Genomic DNA, 19,522 nt, shown 5'->3' on the forward strand with positions numbered 1-19,522 from the left:
TATTTCGGTTTCGGTTCTGTATTGCACTGTACGAATGCCATGGGGCGCCGCTCTGGCATTCCTGTTTTACCCAGTCGACGTGTAAATAAAAGAGTGTGTGGAGAGTACTCGTTGAGTGCGGACGTTTCTTCTGCTTCAGCGCTTCGTGCCAAACCGCGTGTTCGGGCTGGCTGGCGTCCCCGCCGGTCGCTTTGGTCACCGCCGGTCTTCGCCTGCTGCTGCGCCGGGACTACCAGCCGCAACACAGCACTCATGTTTCCTGACGTATTGCCAGATGGCGTCCATATCTCACGCAGCGCCTCTTCTATCGTCTTTAGATAATATTTGCAGCGAAGCACGCAGATACGCGGCCAATTTTTTTTTATTGGCGCCGGTATGCCCTACGGCATAAGTTAGATAAACAGAAAGAGTTCAGTTTCGCTGATAAAGACCAGGAGCGGTCGATGCAAAGGCCCGTGCGTCCAGCGCGTTAAGTCAGGTGGTCGACCGGGGCGGTAGTCAAGGTCTCGTAGGTGGTGGGTGCGAGCCTTGTGAAGGCCCGGACAGGTCCCAAGTAGGTGATCGATCGTTGCCTCTGTGGCTGGAGCAACGCAGAAGGTGCGCATGTACTCGACAATCCACTGTCCACTCGTCGTTCGCACGTCAACGCCGCCGAAAGGAGAAGCGCCGAAGCACGCGCCTACCCTCGCTCACACTCTCCCACACACGCGGGAGCTCTGCAGAACTGCCGCGATGCGAGTGCCCTCACGCGCCCGATCGCGCTCCTCCTCTCCACTCTCTCTCCGCTGATCCGCCCGCACCACCTGCTCCGGTTGCTAGGGGCGAGGAGGAGCGCGCGCGCTCGCAGCTGTTGCTATGGGAGAGGGGCGGCGGGAGCGGGGACATCGCGGACGCCGCACGGCGCCTTCATAGCTCGACTAAGAAATGCATTCGCATTTAAAAAATGCCGTCCCTAGAAGTGCGAGCGTCTAATTTACTTCCTCTTCCTCGTCGTCTCTCTTTTACCTTTCTCTAGACTTGCTCAGCATTATTGCCCACGCTGCATGTTTCCGGTGCGACTTTTTGACCAGTGTGATCGATGAAAGCGCCTCCGTGTTCGGTGCGCTCGAGTAGGCAGGCCCCGAAGAAATAAAACCTGCTGCCGAATTCTCCATGGATCATGGCCAGAGATACTTGAATCGTGACGTCGCGCAAAGACGACAGGCCCCCTGTGTCCAGTGAACGAAGGTGCGAATTTCCACGCAGGCACGAATTTGCACATGTGATCACGCGTACGATAGAAAGAATTGTGTCGCAATCAAACACAATCAATGCCACTCAAACAATGAGATATCCTTTTTTAGGTACCCATCAAATATCAATTAATCGATTACATCACATGGAAAGCAATTAATCGATCAAAGGCTTAATCGATGAACGACTAACGGTTAATCGAATAAAATTTAAATCGACCATCCCTACAAGTCGTGTATCAATCAAAGAACGCTTGGAAGCGCTCGAGTAGTGGCTTGCGAGAGCGCCTCCATTTCACATTTGACGTGTTTCACGCGTTTTTGTTTTTAAAGACGATATTCTCTCTTGGAGAACTTGAACACAGAAATGTTGGTCTGTCTGTCTGTCACATGATTCAGCCACCCGAAAAAATTTAAGCACTTGCTGAACGCCCAGCCATCTTGAACTGGTAGATGCGTTCATACTTGTGAACATTGTCGATCAAAAAGCAAATATTAGGCATATCTGAGGCACAACATCAATACGCCAGTATTAGGTGGCGTGCTCCTTTACTAGAAAATACATAGATACGTAATTCTAAAGACCCTAGTTTTTCTTAGGCTGCGCTGAAACAGCGCAGAAACGGCCGGCAGAAAAAAAAAACATGGCCGGCAAAAGACTATCGTCTTTCGACATCTGCAGCGTAGCACGCAGATACGCGGCCAATCTTTAGATGCGAAGCAGCTTTTGCTCGGGGCTGTGTCCGTCCCTTGGCGACCGTGCGCTTTCTACCACCTAGCATAGCTATCTCAGCGCACGCTCGCGCCAAGGAGAAGTCTTCTTCCTCTTGTTCTTCGACCGCCTTGATGATGATACGTGCAGAGCACTTTAGGGGCCCGGGCTGCCGTATGCTGTCCTAGTTTGGCGTAACGCAGACAAAACCATGTGTGCTGGCACGCGCTAGTGCGTTCGGGCCTGTGTAAGGGGCTTGGTAAGACGCTGAGGCCTCTCCCCCTTACACCCTCTCAGCAATCACGTGATGGCGTCGAGGAACGAGATTCTGCAGACGCGCAATAATCCCACGTGGCGTGCTTCAAGAAGAGTTTTTGGACGAGTAACAGCAAGAGCGACTACAGTGAATTCATGGTGTACTCCACTTGCAAGGACGCGTTAACATCGGGCAAGGTGCCCGTGATGAACGGACGTTTATGTCGACCCATGCGCTGCTTTGCATCCCCACATGGTTCCCTTGAGTGGGAGATGGCGTAATTGTTTCTCGTAGAAAACAAGTACGCATATTTCAGCACAAGATAAATGCATCATTCGAGGGTTATTTGAGGCAACCTACAAACTAAAGGTAATATTTTACTCAATCGAGTAAAAATAAGAAACCTGGCTAATTAAAGATAGTTAAGTAATCATTGCTTAGTTATGAAAAAAATACATGTTTTATGGACTCATGACTACCACTAATCTACAGCAAGTAGAACTTTGCGTGCATGGTTTCTCAAAATCCTGCTCTGAGCTAGTTGGGACACCCGGTACATATATACAGGGTGTTTCAAGATATGTGTCCAACCTTCTGAAAAAATCAGGAAAATGCGATATTTGCTCGGGGCTTTCAGAATTGCTTTTTCTGTAGCGGCAGGAATCTTACGGTAGTTAAGTACATCATTTAGGACATCAATTAAGAAAGTTACTATAATTAGCTTTTTAATTAGTGGAGTTAGATGATTGTGTCAAATGGGAGAGTTGAAGTTCTTCATGCGAGGAACCCATGCGACCTTTCAGATTTCGAAAAAGCGTTCTCTAGTAATTGTTGTAGCGTAATGAAATTCAACGAAGTGCAACGGCTTTCAACAGCGAAAGCCACCGAATTCGGTTGAATTTCATTAGTTCGTAATTATTACTAGAGGCCGTTTTTACAGCGAAAGCTGTTATGAGATCATCTCACCGGCCGTTTTTGGCGCCGTAGTTGTCCGCCGCCGCGGCTGCCGCCGCCGCCGCCGCCGGTGTCCGTAACCAGTATCGCTCGAAATAAGAAAAAAAAAACGAAATAAGAAAAAATTCCAGGATGGAACGAGGTTCGAACCTGGGCCCTCTGCGTGTGAGCCCAGTATGCAACCTCTGAGCCATGCCGGTGCTTGAAACTGCTTTGCAAAAAGGTCCTATACAGGCTTCATGTCGGGAAGGAATCACATTAGCATATGCAATATAGCGTGGTAGAAGAGTAAAATAAGCACCAAGTGTCGCACAACGCGAATTCTGTAACCAGGTGTCACACAATGCGAATTGCGCAAGGAGTAGGTTGTTGAATGCTTCCAACCCATTGCAAAGGTCTCCGCCATAATGCTTCATCGTCATCAGGCACAGCATCAACAAAGTGCGCATAATGCCTTACATGCGTTTAGCAGGTACCACGGCTGTCTGTAGAATGACGAAAAATGGCACAGTGACTGCCCTACTCCTCGAAAATTACAATGATTTATAGCGTAGTGGGATCCTCGCAAGTGCACTTGTATTGGTTGCCAAGGAAGCCCATAAGCGCATGATCCGTTTCCTCAGGGTCTCAGCAAAGTTCTTCGCCCCCCCCCCCCCGCCCCGTCTCTCTCCCACGTCAACGTATGTTATACAGCATGACGGGAGAGGGAAATAGCGACAGGGCGTCACCCAATGCAAATTACGTAACTGGTGGGCCGTTTAAAGCTTCCAACCCATTACAAAGGGCTGAGCCACAATTCTTCATCGTCATCCGTCGTCGCCTCAACAAAGTGCACATAATGCCTTACAGACGTGTAGCTGGTGCCTCGCTTCTCCGCAGAATGACGAATAATGGTTAGTAGGTGCTTCCCAACTTCACGAAAATTGTTATTTATGGCGTAGTGGGTACCTTTCTAGTCCACTTGTATTGTAGCCCCAAGAGAGCTTACAACGAGCTCTAGAAACGCCGCTCTTCCAGCTTTCGCTGTGACTGTGCTGCGGTTTCAGCGCAGGCCTGGCGTTTTTTTTTTTCGAAATCTCAATGTTGGGATGAGTTTCTGGAATGACGAACTTGAATTCCCCTATTTTACACAGCCACCTAACTCCAATAACTAAAAATTTAATTAATTTAACTTTCTTAATTACTGTCCCAAGTCATGTCTCTAACCATCTTAAGATGCCTAGCGCTACAGAAAAAGTCATTCACTCATTTTGGACGTCTCAGAAGAATATGGCAGTTGCGTTCTTCCATGTTTCTGTTTAGGTTTCGGCGCTCGACCGCAGCTTTCCACTCCCGCAATGCTTAGAGGCAGGCCCGTAGCCAAGGGGGGGGGGGGGGGGCTGGGGACCCCCCCCCTGAAATTTTGTTGAAATACGTGTTTTTAAGAAAATATAAATAATGCAAATAGGTGTTTTTCTCAAATTGTCAAGGTATTTAGTAAGTGCCCCCCCCCCCCCGAAAAAAAAAAAACGCCAGGCCTGCGCTGAAACCGCAGCACAGTCACAGCGAAAGCTGGAAGAGCGGCGTTTCTAGAGCCCCTTGTAAGCTCTCTTGGGGCTACAATACAAGTAAACCAGAAAGGTACCCACTACGCCATAAATCACAATTTTTGTGAAGTTGGGAAGCACCTACTAAGCCATTATTCGTCATTCTGCGGAGAAACGAGGCACCAGCTACACGTCTGTAAGGCATTATGTGCACTTTGTTGAGGCAACGACTGATGACGATGAAGAATTGTGGCTCAGCCCTTTGTAATGGGTTGGAAGCTTTAAACGGCCCACCAGTTATGTAATTTGCATCGGGTGACGCCCTGTCGCTATTTCCCTCTCCCGTCATGCTGTATAACATACGTTGACGTGGGAGAGAGACGGACGGGGGGGGGGGGCGAAGAACTTTGCTGAGACCCTGAGGAAATGGATCATGCGCTTATGGGCTTCCTTGGCAACCAATACAAGTGCACTTGCGAGGAACCCACTACGCTATAAATCATTGTAATTTGTGAGAAGTAGGGCAGCAGGCACTGTGCCATTTTTCGTCATTCTACGGAGAGCGTTCGTACCTGCTAAACCCATGTAAGGCATTATGCGCACTTTGTTGATGCCGTGCCTGATGACGATGAAGAATTATGGCAGAGTCCTTTGTAATGGGTTGTAAGCATTCAACAACCTACTCGTTGCGCAATTCGCATTGTGTGACGCCTGGTTACACAATTCGCGTTGTGCGACACTTGGTGCTTATTTTACTCTTCTACCACGCTATATTGCATATGCTAATGTGGTTCCTTCCCGACATGAAGCCTGTATAGGACCTTTTTGCAAAGCAGTTTCAAGCACCGGCATGGCTCAGAGGTTGAATACTGGGCTCACACGCAGAGGGCCCAGGTTCGAACCTCGTTCCATCCTGGAATTTTTTCTTATTTCGTTTTTTTCTTATTTCGAGCGATACTGGTTACGGACACCGGCGGCGGCGGCGGCAGCGGCGGCAGCGGCGGCAGCGGCGGCGGCGGACAACTACGGCGCCAAAAACGGCCGGTGAAATGATCTCATAACAGCTTTCGCTGTAAAAAATTTCTGGCTACGGGCCTGCTTCGAGGTTTTCTTGCCGCCGCTTACGTGCCACCTCCGCTTCGCGAGCCTTCATCTCGGTGTCCGCACGACTCTGGCGTCTTTCTTCGGCCTCTCGAACTCGCACCGCAGGGTCTTGCCGGCGGGCCCGCGCTGCTGCTGCCCTACGAGCTCTAGACGCCGCTTGCATAGCATGCAAGGTATTCGTGAGGAGTAGCTGCGCTAAGTAGCCCGGCGTCGAGTGTGCAGCTGAGTGTGCGGAATCGGAGGTGAGCAGGTGTGTGCCGCGCCGATGGCGCGCCTCCTCGAGCGGTGGCGTGCCATCTAGCGGGTGACCTATGAACTATTCGACAGCTGCGCCTATAGCGGTTGCCTCTGGAACTAAGATTACGCGCGGGACTTCGCCTCAGCATAAGGATTTGGAGAGCCAGCTCCTAAAAATGAATATATCTAACGAGCTCTATGCTGAGTAAAGAAGCGGGAGGGCCTTTGAAAAAAAACCTGGTTGATCCCTCCGTAATACAAATCGGCATAACACCAAAGCCAGAAATGTCTTAATAGATGCAGCTGATTGCCTCTTGTGCATTGTTATATGAGAGCTTGAAGAATGCCCATTGGCATTTGGCAGCTATGGCACAGTTTAACGCGGATACACCCACGTTGACGCCTAGTGGCAAATCTTTATCCCGATGAAAAACGTCCATGATCAACATTATACTTAAAGGTTGCCGAAGAAGATAACATACACCGGGATACACTATATGATGAATCCCGCGAAAAGATGGCATAAACAAGCACATAACCAACACTGGTACTCTATACGCACAATGGGCATTGAGGGCGTCGTCATTTCATGTGGAAACGCCCACGCGTTCTATAAGATAGTAACTTACAATGTGTGGTGATTTCAGCGCGCATGAAATGAGATGCATGGAAATGGACGATGAAGCACTTGCCTTCGTGTTTGTCTGTTCTTTGCGCGCTGAAATCATGTCATACTCATTTCCCACACGCTCGCCAAGTTTTCATAGCTTTACGTGGTGACCTACGCCTGTGTTCATTCTTCTAACACACAACGCTTCAGGAGCGCGACAGCTAAAGGTCATAGCTTCAGCCTTGAACGCGTGAAGTCCTTCCACTTCCCGCTGGCGTGCCTCTCACTACACCATAGCACTCACGGCGCAGCAATAGCCGATGGACATTGTCGCCTTTATGAGGCGCTTATGGCAATAGCTATATTAGCAGGTGCTGTCACACTATAAGCACAGATTTGTAGAGATTTTCAGCAAACGTTACCATTTCAAAGAAAACTTTTCTGATATCCCATATACGGGACATTTCTGAAGGATATTCGGTACCAGGATTACAACATCTTGATACCGATCCCAAAATGACTAAAATCTGGACGTCGATTCTAAAATGTTGCCTCGGTTTCCTGGTTGTTTCAACACGTGGTGACCACATGGGGTGCCTCGAAGAAACAACCTTTTAGATGAGTCATGTCTGTGTAGCTCACGAGCATGCTTATTAAGAAAAAAATGTGCGATGAAGACAGTAGTGTGCGGGCCGCCAGCGAGGTCGCGTGTTTCAGCCCCTGTCCAAGAAGATCTGTCTGAATATAATCAAATCTAGCGCTGCACCTTAGATCCCTTTTGTGTATAACACGATCGCTACACGAAGGAAGCTCGTAATTTTCAAGGTAAGCGTGGAAAGAGGAAAAGTGTCTTCTCACCACGATCCCACACTTGATGAGTACATGAAAACTTAGGGTTCCAACAAGGCGTCCGTTTTGCACTGGCGCAAATGTTTCCTTGTTCTTGCAACGTGGACAAAAGAAAAGCTAATGCAGCCACAACGACAATTCGCTGGAAGCATGAACTCTTCGCCATGGTGCATGTATCAATAACGAGGCGTGATCTGACTAATAGCAAGGCAGGCTTATATACTAATTTGACGAGCATGTATAAAAAAAAAGAAAAAAAAAAGACAGTCACATTTTACTGCTGTAGTATCAATGTCACCTTTCACGAACACAATCATGCGCTGAAGATGAGATGTGAGCAATTCTTTTGCAGTTTAATCAAGCTAGAAGGCTGCAAGAGATTGCGTTACATTGGTAGGCTGTATTAGTATTTGAGGAGTATGCATAAAAAAGAAAAAAAAGAGTCACATTTTATTGGTGTAGTATCAATGTCACCTTTCACAAACATATTTATGCGCTGCTGAAGATGAGATGTGATCGATTCTTTCGCAGTTTAATCAACCTATAATGCTGCGAGAGATTTTGCTACATTGGTAGGCTGTATTGGTATTTGACAATTATGTATAAAAAGAGAAAAAAAAAAACGCAGTCACATTTTACTGCTGAAGTATCAATGTCACCTTTCACGAACATATTTATGCACTGAAGATGAGATGTGATTGATTCTTTTGCAGTTTAATCAAGCTAGAAGGCTGCAAAAGAGTGCGTTACATTGTTAGGATGTATTATTATAGTCTTAGAGATAACCGCGTGCCATATTGAGATGGCCAAGGTTATAGTGACGTCTGAATTTTTTAAAAGTAATGAATTTTTATTACTATAAGCGATTATCTATTGCGGTATTTTAGCCTGGCACATTATGTCTCAACGGCTTCATACGTGAGATTCCTGACCTTCAGGAGTGGTGCAATGTCGAAAGCTGTGCTGTACGGCACTTGTCGAGTGTCGGCACTAAATGTTTAGGCGACGTGCACTCTTTATTTTTAACACGTTGACCTTATCGTTTGCAAGAATCTTTCGTACCACCTTATAGGCGTTGTTCTGCATAAATTGATCAATTAAAAAAACTGATATCTATACCTAATTTCCAACTTTCGTGCTTTTGCTTGCAAAAAATTAAATACTAGGCGTAGTAAATACATTGGGTTCCATTGTCGTAACTGGTTGCTTAGAATTGAGCGATCGCTGTTTATTTCACTTTACTTACATCTATATTAAACTTTCAGGATCCACAAACGTTATATAGAGGAGCCATAAAAAACAGGAAAACAAAACATAAATACAAAGTAATATAACGCTTCTAATTACACAATAGCACTTTAATGTAGCAAGGATGTAATGTAGCACAGGATGTTGCAACCAAAGTATGAAGATCACAAAAAAGGGAACGTTGTGTTTTCAAATTAAGATGGTATCGATTAAGAAGCAAAATGCTACCCCATGTTGGAAAACATTGCTTAATAAAGTCACAACGGCTTGCTGATGTGATATTGGTACTCGCGTTTCGAAAAGCAATTATATTATTTTAATGCCCGTGGTATTTTTTACTGTAGGAAAGATTCGGTTTCGGTCAACGTCAGGCCACCTTACGAACCTGATAGAACTGGCGCGAGACATAATCGCGTGGAAATATTAACAAATCATGAAGCTAGAAACGACAAACAAGTATGGGTAAAAACGCCAGGCCTGCGCTGAAACCGCAGCACAGTCACAGCGAAAGCTGGAAGAGCGGCGTTTTTAGAGCCCGTTGTAAGCTCTCACGGGGCTACTAATACAAGTACACTAGCAAGGTACCCACTACGCCATAAATAAGAATTTTTGTGAAGCTGGGAAGCACCTACTAAGCCATTATTCGTCATTCTGCGGGCACGCGAGGCACCATCTGTAAGGCACTATGTGCATTTTGTTGACGCTACGGCTGATGACGTCGAAGAATTATGGTTCAGCCCTTGTAATGGGTTGGAAGCTTTAAACGGCCCACCAGTTATGTAATTTGCAGTGCGTGCCGCGCGGTCGCTATTTCCTTCTCCCGTCATGCTGTATAACATACGTTGACGTGGGAGAGAGACGGGGAGGGGGAGGGGCGAAGAAACTTACTGAGACCCCGAGGAAATGGATCATGCGCTTATGGGCTTCCTTGGCAACCAATGCAAGTGCACTTGCGAGGAACCCACTACGCTATAAATCATTGTAATTTTTGAGAAGTAGGGAAGCAGGCACTATGCCAATTGTCTTCATTCTACGGAGAGCCGTGGTACCTGCTAAACGCATGTAAAGCATTATGAGCACTTTGTTGGTGCTGTGCCTAATGACGATGAAGAATTATGGCGGAGCCCTTTGTAATGGGCTGGAACCAATCAACAACCTACTCATTGCGCAATTCGCATTGTATAAAGCCTGATCACAAAATTCGCGTTGTGCAACGCTTGGTGATTTTACTCTCCTACCACGCTATATTGCATATGTTAATGTGGTTCCTTCCCGACATGAAGCCTGTATAGGGCCTTTTTGCAAAGCAGTTTCAAGCACCGGCATGGCTCAGAGGTTGAATACTGGGCTCCCACGGGAGAGGGCCCAGGTTCGAACCTCGTTCCATCCTGAATTTTTTTCTTATTTCGTTTTTTTTTCTCATTTCGAGCGATAGTGGTTACGGACACCGGTGGCGGCGGCGGCGACAAGAACGGCCGCTGAAATGATCTCATAACAGCTTTCGCTGTGAAAAATTAAGGGGAACATCTTGCGGCATGAAACAAGCGTAGGTGGTTTAAGGTTGGCTGGCCTCATTATTGTGACGCTTGCGATTTGGTTGTAGGAGAGAAATATAAAGGGACCGTGCCATTTTCGGCTTTTTTCAGAGAATATAGTTACATAAATGGTAAATTGATGCGGTATATTGTAGTTTATGGCTAACTAGACATTGACACTACATAGGTTTGGCAAAGGATGGTGATTTTGCGTTTTTCATGCTAATGCACATTCTTAAGCCATTAGCGTTGCAAACAAAGTGCGGTATAGTCGTCCATGTTCGATTGTTACTGCTGTTGAAGAAAATCAACATATATTTCTCGACCCAGTTTTTTTCGGCGCTGCGTAAAACTTCCCCTTGGTACCAATTAAACCTTCTGCTGTTTTTTTTCAAAACCGCGTAGATATATTGAAAGTAGAATTTTTCGGTCTGTGCAGCCAGTAAGACATACAGTAAACAATATTTCCCTTAGTGAGGTTATTTCAATTCTCCTTCTGAGCGGTTGTCTGTCCCTCTTTACTCTACGAGGCACATTTATGTGGATATGTGGATCAGTTCTGTAACTGCGTGTCATTTATTTGACAAGTATGTGAACTGGTAATTTTCCAGAACGCATGCATTAAGTTGGATTTTCTTACTAAATTCCAAAAGCCCAAGACGGTGAGAAGGTCACTTTAAAGATAAGCGGCGCCTATAGGTTCAGTTACGTTACGAAAAAAGCTCGCACTCATGGGCAATGCAATAAATATATGGGAAAACACATTTAAAAATCGTTCATATGAACCAGAAAGGGGTGATGACCTTGAACTCAAGCTCGCTGCGCATCAGAATGCTGTGCCAATTCTGCCGTATTGCAAATAGCTGAAAATTAATACTGTAGAGAAAAAGATCTCTAGGCGACCTTATTCTTTGATGGAGGCGTCTGGCCCCATTGCACAGCTAGACAATAGTCTAATAGAAAAAGGAGGACACTGTTTCCTAGCTTTGGCATTTGGTAGTTGGTAGCAGGTTGTTCCTGAATCCTCAAAAAGATGGAGAACTTTCTGCACGATCTAAAAAAAAACATGTGACCACAAGAGACAATTCGATCCCCTTTTCTATCAGAGTGTTATTGTGCGTCGCCATATCAGAAAGGCAACCAAGAAAATTGTAGAAGAGTATGAAATAGCTGGAGTATCTGATCAATGTGTTAGCATGCCATTTGTTGTTTTCTATATGAAAAAGCCTGGTTTTTTGGCATAGACAAGGCGAGGCAGTTTGCCTTCTTTCTGTAGGTTTTTTGAAGGCGAAAGCCTTAGATGCCTCAACAAACGCGAACATTGACCGTCGGCGTTGGCCTCCCGAGTCGGCGCTATTAGGAAGGAGTGAGGGAAAAAACTCATCCTCACGTGATGACGTCACCATAACACGCCATAATGACGCCGCAGATCGCCAAAATTTGTAACGTCATTAAGACGTCATCGTGAGTCAGTGGGACGTCACTTGACGTAACTTCACACGATGATATCATCGCATGACATCGTAGCTTGGTCAAAGGCGGGCCGATCACGTAGGCAGTGCAAAACCAGGAGAGGTGCCGCCGATCCTAGAGGCCGCGAAAAACCAGGTTAGGTGCTGAAAGCTTTCGCAGGGTGGCGCCGCATGATCAATACATCGACTGAGAAGAAAAAGAAGATGGCTTTAGTCTTCGAGTCGTCTTAGGTGAATGAATAACGGACCCTGTCAGTCTTTCCTTTTCTACTTTCACATGGACGTGTATATATGCTCATGGTCTTCAACATAATATTTGTTGAACATCAGCGCTTATCATATCGTGACCTCACCACATGTTCGGATTTTGCGCTATGCTTGCTGTAGTACGAGGGCGAAGCTTATTAACCCTTTATACTCACGTAAACAAAACATTTGTGTATTCTAAAAAGGATGGCAGATCCATCATGCCAGATGTGACTAATTCTTATTTTCATCTCTCGTTTTGGGGGTACATGATCCCTGCAAGCCAACTGCTTTGTCGTCTTCCTTACGGGGGGGGGGGGACATTGTTAGGTTATGTGACCAGCATTAGATATAACTCCGACTCAATACTTAAAGGGGTGCTGCCATCAAATTTCGAGGCTATAACAAGCCTGCTGTGGATTTCCTCTGGATGCAACGACATTCCACACGAAGGGTCGGACACCGCAAGCATTTATAATATAATTTAATTCACTTCCAAAGTGTGCATATATGTCCATTCTCCCGATCGAGACGCATCGCTAGCGGGCCAGCACTGATGTAGCTCTATAGGAAGTGCAACGAAAGTTGTAGTGACGTAACACCAGATCTGCTGTATTAACCTGAGTGACCTCCGGACCTCCGGACCTCCGTACCTCCGCCACCTCCACAACGGACGTACCAGCAAGCATCGGTTGCTATATCAATCACCGAGTTTCGATCGCTTTCTGGCTAAGTGCGTCACAGCCTTGTGTAGTCACGTGGCCAAACCCCCTACACTGCTACGTCACTGCCTAACCATGGCGCCCAGGAACCGAAACCGAATGTTATCCACATAAAAGGCGATATTAAATTATTTACCGAGAAGACATGAATCTTGGTGCGTGTATCATGCGCAAGCCAAAAATTTGGTGGCACCACCCCTTTAAACCGTATTAGTGGTTTTAAATTATTTTAGCCTACATATTGCGCATGTTCATGTAGCAATATGTTCATGTGCAACCTCTTTAAATCTTCCTCACCCTGTTCCCATGTGTAGGGTAGCAAACCGGTTTTTGCTAAACTGCCTAGCCTCCCCGCCTTTCTTTCTGTACTATTTCTTCTCTCTTCTTACCGTGAAATAAAGTTGAGACAGATAAATTCAATCTAATATATGTCACTTGAGGACTTCTCAGTACAAAAGTACAATATTTAAGAAGTGGTTTTCAAAGAAAATATTCTAAATGAAAATCAGCTGCCTCAGATTGATATGTGCAAGAAACATCAGCATTAAAATGAGCGCCGAACGTTTCAGTAACCCTAAGTATCTAATAACTGCTTCTGTTGCAATAGCATAGCTAAAATTTTTATGGGGAAGGGGGTGTACGGAGGCAATGTTACATTTTCCCGTGATTGGTAATAATACGATATTTCCACAGGTACAGAGATACGCAGGAAATACAAAACATTAGTGAATGCCTTTAACCACCTCATTTTAGCAAGCTACGCACACATTCAAAACTGCATTGCATGCATAGATTTAGCTCATATGTCATGCTCTGCTTTTGCCAGTGTTTAAAGACTTCGTTTGGTATTACTACAGTATGAAGAGTGAATATAGCCAAATTTATTTCATTCTCGCACATGTGTTCAAAGCAAACTTATTTATTATCGACCCTACATATCATATGTAGTGCAGTGGCTGGAGCGGTTGCGAACGAACGTTGTAGTCAAGCATGCTGGAAAAGCAGATCAATGCCTATCGTGGCGATTCTTTCCACTAAAAATGCAGACCCCGTGCACGCTAATAATGATCCATATTCTGGCCGATGTTTAATGCAGCTAATCAGCATTGTCCGAAGGTGAAGGCTTTTGACAACAATTGTGAAGCCGGCATATTAACCAATCTCAGCCAAAACAGTTTGTATCGAAGTTCAAATGATGTGGCTTAGAGGAGGAATGAAAACTCCTGGTTTTATTTATAGGCTCCACACACTAGTAGCATAAATGGTCTTTTAAAAGTTATAATACATTATACTGTTTACTCAGGTTTCAGGCGAAATTAGAAAAAAAGCTTTGGCAATGTGTCAAAAACACCTTAAAAATACCATATGCGTACAGCTTAATCGGAACTGATCATGAAAATATTAACGCGATAGCGTTAAAGTGCTCGTATCGCAGAAATTCCGCCGTCGGCGTCGGCACCGTTGGTTGTGAGCAAAAAATCATCATCTTGTCCGTGACCGAAAACTCGAAAAAGCTGCAAATAAAATAAATAATAAAAATATTGGATCCGAGTGAGAACCGAACCCAGGCCGTCTGCGTGGCAAGCAGGTGCTCCACCACGCAGCCACGCCTCTGCTTGGAGCTGTACTGAAAGTAACTTTGATGCTTCCCAAAAATACGGGTCCTGTATACAGGTGTCACAGTACAAGATGTAATATGGCAGTAATATTGCGTGGTACGAGCGTACATTGCCATCGGGCGTCACACCACGTCAATATCATAACGACTTGGTGGTTTAAAGGCAGCCACCCATTACAAAAGGCACACACATTACTGCTCATATTCCCTTAATACCACATAGTGGGTGCATCGCAGCTTCGAAAAAGGTTCTCGCACATAATTTCTCCTGGTTTAAAGCACGCTACCCATTACATAAGGCACACACCTTATTGCGCGCATTCTGTTAAACACTCGTAGTGTTCGAAGTGCGCACTAGGGGCAGGATATTGCTTTCGCGTTCAACTCTTAAAAACGAAGCTTAAGCGTCCCCCAATTTTTAAGCCAAACTCTGCACTTTCATTCGTTCATACACGATGGTCACACCGATCGAGCTGAACATTTTCGAGTTATCGTGAAAAGAACAAAATTTCGTCACACTTGGTGACGAAACTTTATATTATATAGTTCATACTGCGTCGTGCCATTTAGCAGGCATGACGATGCCTGGTGGTTATTGCTTGAAGATTTCGTACTTTACTACGGTAAATGTTCTATAAAAACGGATAATTTTCATCGTGTTCGACGCTGATTTCGGCCAAAATTAAGAAAAATACCATTATAACATGTCGAAAATAACTTAACACACCTTCTACGCATAGAGGTAATATGAAATGTTTATTGAAATACCTTAAGCTTGTAGCACTGATAGTCGGGTGAATTGGTAAGGGTTCATGACTATGAACCTGCGCAACGAGAGTACAGGCATTACTGACAACGATGACGATGTCTGCGTGTCTTCTTCATCGTCAGTGTTATGTGTCCTCTCATTGCGCCGTTTCATAATAATGAAACCTTAAGCTTGTTCTGCCACCTCGTACATATCTGAAGGCTACATAAGTGAAATTGAATATCTTGCAGTTATTAGTGTGAAAAAGAAAAGTTTCGTCATGCTCGGTGGTAGAGGATTATCGTTTTCTGAAAATTTATGCTCATCCCAATATCCTGGCAGGTTATGGTAATCCCAATATACTGGAAGTGGAGCGCTCATCCATTTTCGGGGTTCTGCACAAGCACACAAGCTGCCGTTTATTTGCACTGAGCCCACAACTGCAATCAAGGTAATGAACCCACAACGGCAACCATCTTTTGGCTCATAACCTTAGCCGTGATTCATGCACCTGGAGTGCTGCGTGTTCTGGCTAAAGGCCGGCACGCCTATATACGCAGTGCAATACACAGCGCATGAACAGAAAGAATGACTAATTCGGTGTCGCAGCATCATTATACGCTTTCACGAAACTGTTTTGGGGTTAAACCTCAGCTATTACTTTTAAGCACATCAGTGTGAAATGGTAGCAAGATATGGTGTTATTTTGTGACGGTTGAGTAATCTGAATAACTAAAGCTATTAAGGAACATAGGTACGAATTCGGAAAAAATGTTGGAGTCACATAGAGCTATGCATCTTCTCCAGAATGAAGTAACTGGGGATGTGACGTCTGAATTCATGAGAACTAACCAATATTCAACGTTAGAAGGGACTCATCAGCATAACGAATGAAATGCTAAAATTAATATTATACACCATTCCTTTTCTTTAGCAGTTCTGTGAACGCTGCATGGATTTTGAAATAACGTAGAACCCTTTGTTTGGAATGTAAGTTACTTATCATGCCCATTTCAGAATACAATACTACGTCGTGTTAGCCGCACTAGTGTGAAAAAAATTGTGCATTTTTTGGTGGGTTTTACTTTTTCATACGCTGTTACTACTACTACTACTACTACTACTACTACTACTACTACTACTACTACTACTACTACTACTACTAATAATAATAATAATAATAATAATAATAACAATAATAATAATAATACTTTATTAACATTTGGCACAGCAACAATGTAATACAAAATTGGCATGCCAAAGCCTCATTGGGTTTGAAGGGCAGAGCCGACAGATAGCAGACAAGAGGAATTCACTTATCTAGGACCACTGAATTGCAGACACCTTTTTTATATCTTTTCGCGCATACATGCAAACAATAGACGCGCGTGTACAGCAGTGCATGAAGAGATGGAACTGATGGTAATACATATAACGTCACCTAGCCCTACATGAGTTGACCATTCGTACATGCCATGTTCATGTAAATGATTAAGTGAAGCAGCATGCTTGAGTAAGCTGCGAAAACCTGCTAAAGCTGTCACGTTGCGTTGAATATCATGAAATGTTCTCGGCACATTCCTTCGTACAAAACATACTTCATTCTTTCTGTACATTGTTCCTCGTTGCATTTGACCGCGAAGATCTAAAGGCCGAACCATATAGAGCGTTTTTGCCGGCGTTTTCCCGGCGTTTCGTACGCCGGCGCCCCTCGACGTCGACGCTACCGTTGACGGTGGCCGAAACGTCCACCTCTGGACGGCCCAGACATCACGGGCGGCAGCGTCGACGCCGGAAGCAGTTCGATGGACGCAGAACCAATCAGCGTGCGGCTGGCAGCGACTTCCGCTACGTAACGGCGTCGTCGCTGCTGCCAAAATGGCTGCCGCCCGCCTCGGATCTAATAAGTCGTCGCCGTGCACTGTGTGGCCCTTAAGTTCTCAACTGATGCTTGTATTTGACTTAGCTTGTTCCCTAGAAGCTTTGACAGCAAAGCGATCGTGATATCTTTGAAGTCTTTCCGAGTGCCGTACTCAAGTTCATCGGTAGGCTTAGCAGGAATGAGTGTATTGGCCGAATACGTGGCCTCAAAGATGTACGGCAGCTTCAAGCTCAGAGGCCATATATTACAAGTTTGTGCTTCTTCTTAATGCCAATAGCTGGCGCTACAAGTCAAACAAAAAAAATAGACTTTTCGGTGGTGTGTCACTGTGACTCGTTTTCTGCACCACAGAACTGCTAATGAGACATAAAAGCTATAATCAGGAATATATCTTGTTGGTCCATTGACGGAAACTGTACACTGCTTTACGGGGTGTCAGGTTCATTCCCTCTGGTCACACTGAGTGACGCTGAGCTAACGCTCTTCATATGGTTTGCGCCCTCTCTGACGGCGTTGATGCGACGACGCCGAGGGACGCAACGCCAGGAAACGCCGGCAAAAACGCTCTATATGGTTCGGGCTTTAGTGGCTCCTTCTGAAGATTCTCTTCATCGCGAGTTCCTTGTATCTGCTCTTCAAGTGTGAACCTTCACGACTTTTAACGCGCATTTGAATCGCTCCATTCTGTAGAAATAAAATAGTGCTCAAACATTATTTTTGTAGCGTTAGCTGCACTGGCTGAGGTTGAGCAGTTTCGCGCGGCTTAACGAGAGACGTGCTGCGCATGCGCGAGGTGCAGTGACGTCAGAGCACATAGCTGGTGCCGCTGCTGCTGCGCGGGCCTCGCGGATCTGCGCATTTCAGAAGAGTGACGTCATAGCCGCGGCAGATGCACTGGTGCCGGCGCGTGCCCAGTTGTGCGCCTCCGTTGCGAAGGAGGAGGAGGAGGAAACTTTATTCAGAAAAAAAATAATAAAATAAAATGCAGGCAGTTTGGTCGGGCCCTCAGTCCAGGGCTCCGCTGGCACGAGCGGCTCGCTGTACCTGGTCAAGCAAAGCTATTTGGCTCTGCTTGTCCTCGTGCGCAAGCCATGCCTCCCACTGCCTGTGAAACATGTGTGGTTGCTTAGTGATGTGTGAAGTAGCCAAGCCTCACACTGCGCTGGGCGTTGGGGCCATAGAGACGGCCGCCTGTTACTGCACTGATCACCAAGCCGTCTTTGTGGCAAAAATAAAATGACGTTGATAAGAAAAGGTCACACTTTCGCCGCAAGGGCGAAGCAATGGATGCGATAGCAAGAAAAGCGGCCCGTGTCGGACGCGCTGCACTAGCGCGCGTCCATCACTACCCGGCAGCTACTAGACAATTTTAATTTCACGTACTGTGCGTCCACTTACTGTGCGTACTTTCACGCACGCAAACGTGAAAAGTACACGTACGTTACGCGCACGACATCTGAAACGCTTTTAGCTATACGTACGCGACGCGCGGTCAGAGCTACCATGTAGCTCTATCTGCTGGGAATCATGAACACTGCGGTAGCTTGTTCGAGCGCCCGCGCGAGCTGACAGCGGAAGGGCAAGATTCTCCTTGCGCAAATATTAGAAGAAGCGAGAGAGCTGGCCGACGCCTTTATGTGAGCCCGTCGCGCTCCTAGCGCCATTTCGCTGGTAATGAAGAAACGCTTATTAGCGCCTGCCGTCTTGGAGGACTGCAAACGGTAAAGGGTGTGTATATAACGCTCGCCGTTAGCTACTTGAGGGGTCTGCGCTTTTTGGAGTAGTGCTTAGCGCACCGCGCTGCGAAGTGAGAGGTCGCTGATTCGATTCCGCGCTTCGGAAGACATTTTTCTGATTTATTTTTCTTTGGGATATTGATGTATATATACATACTTATACATATACGCAGGATGACGGCGGCGACGGCGACGGCAAAAACCAGCCGAGACAGTCCATATAATTGCTATCGCAATAATAAATATACATGTGTCATATAATGCGTATACGGTGTCTGTATAATCGAAGCAACATTATGATAAAAATTGGGGGACGCTTAAGCTTCGCCTTTAAGAGTTGAACGCGAAAGCAATATCCTGCCCCTGGTGCGCACTTCGAACACTACGAGTGTTTAACAGAATGCGCGCAATAAGGTGTGTGCCTTACGTAATGGGTAGCATGCTTTAAACCAGGAGCAATTATGCTTTTTCGAAGCTGCGATGCACCCACTATGTGTTCTTAAGGGAATATGCGCAGTAATGTGTGTGCCTTTTGTAATGGGTGGCTGTCTTTAAACCACCAAGTCGTTATGATATTGACGTGGTGTGACGCCCGATGGCAATGTACGCTTGTACCACGCAATATTACTGCCATATTACATCTCGTACTGTGACACCTGTATGCAGGACTCGTATTTTTGGGAAGCGTCAAAGTTACTTTCAGTACAGCTCCAAGCAGAGGCGTGGCTTGGCCGAGGCTTTTTTAAGGAAGTTGTGGACAGCGTCCATTTTCTGACAGTGAGGTTCTCAAATGAATATCTCTTTACAGTCACTCGAAAGAAATTATATAAAGACA

This window comes from Rhipicephalus sanguineus, chromosome 7, assembly GCF_013339695.2.
Source record: "Rhipicephalus sanguineus isolate Rsan-2018 chromosome 7, BIME_Rsan_1.4, whole genome shotgun sequence".
Taxonomy (NCBI): Eukaryota; Metazoa; Arthropoda; class Arachnida; order Ixodida; family Ixodidae; genus Rhipicephalus; species Rhipicephalus sanguineus.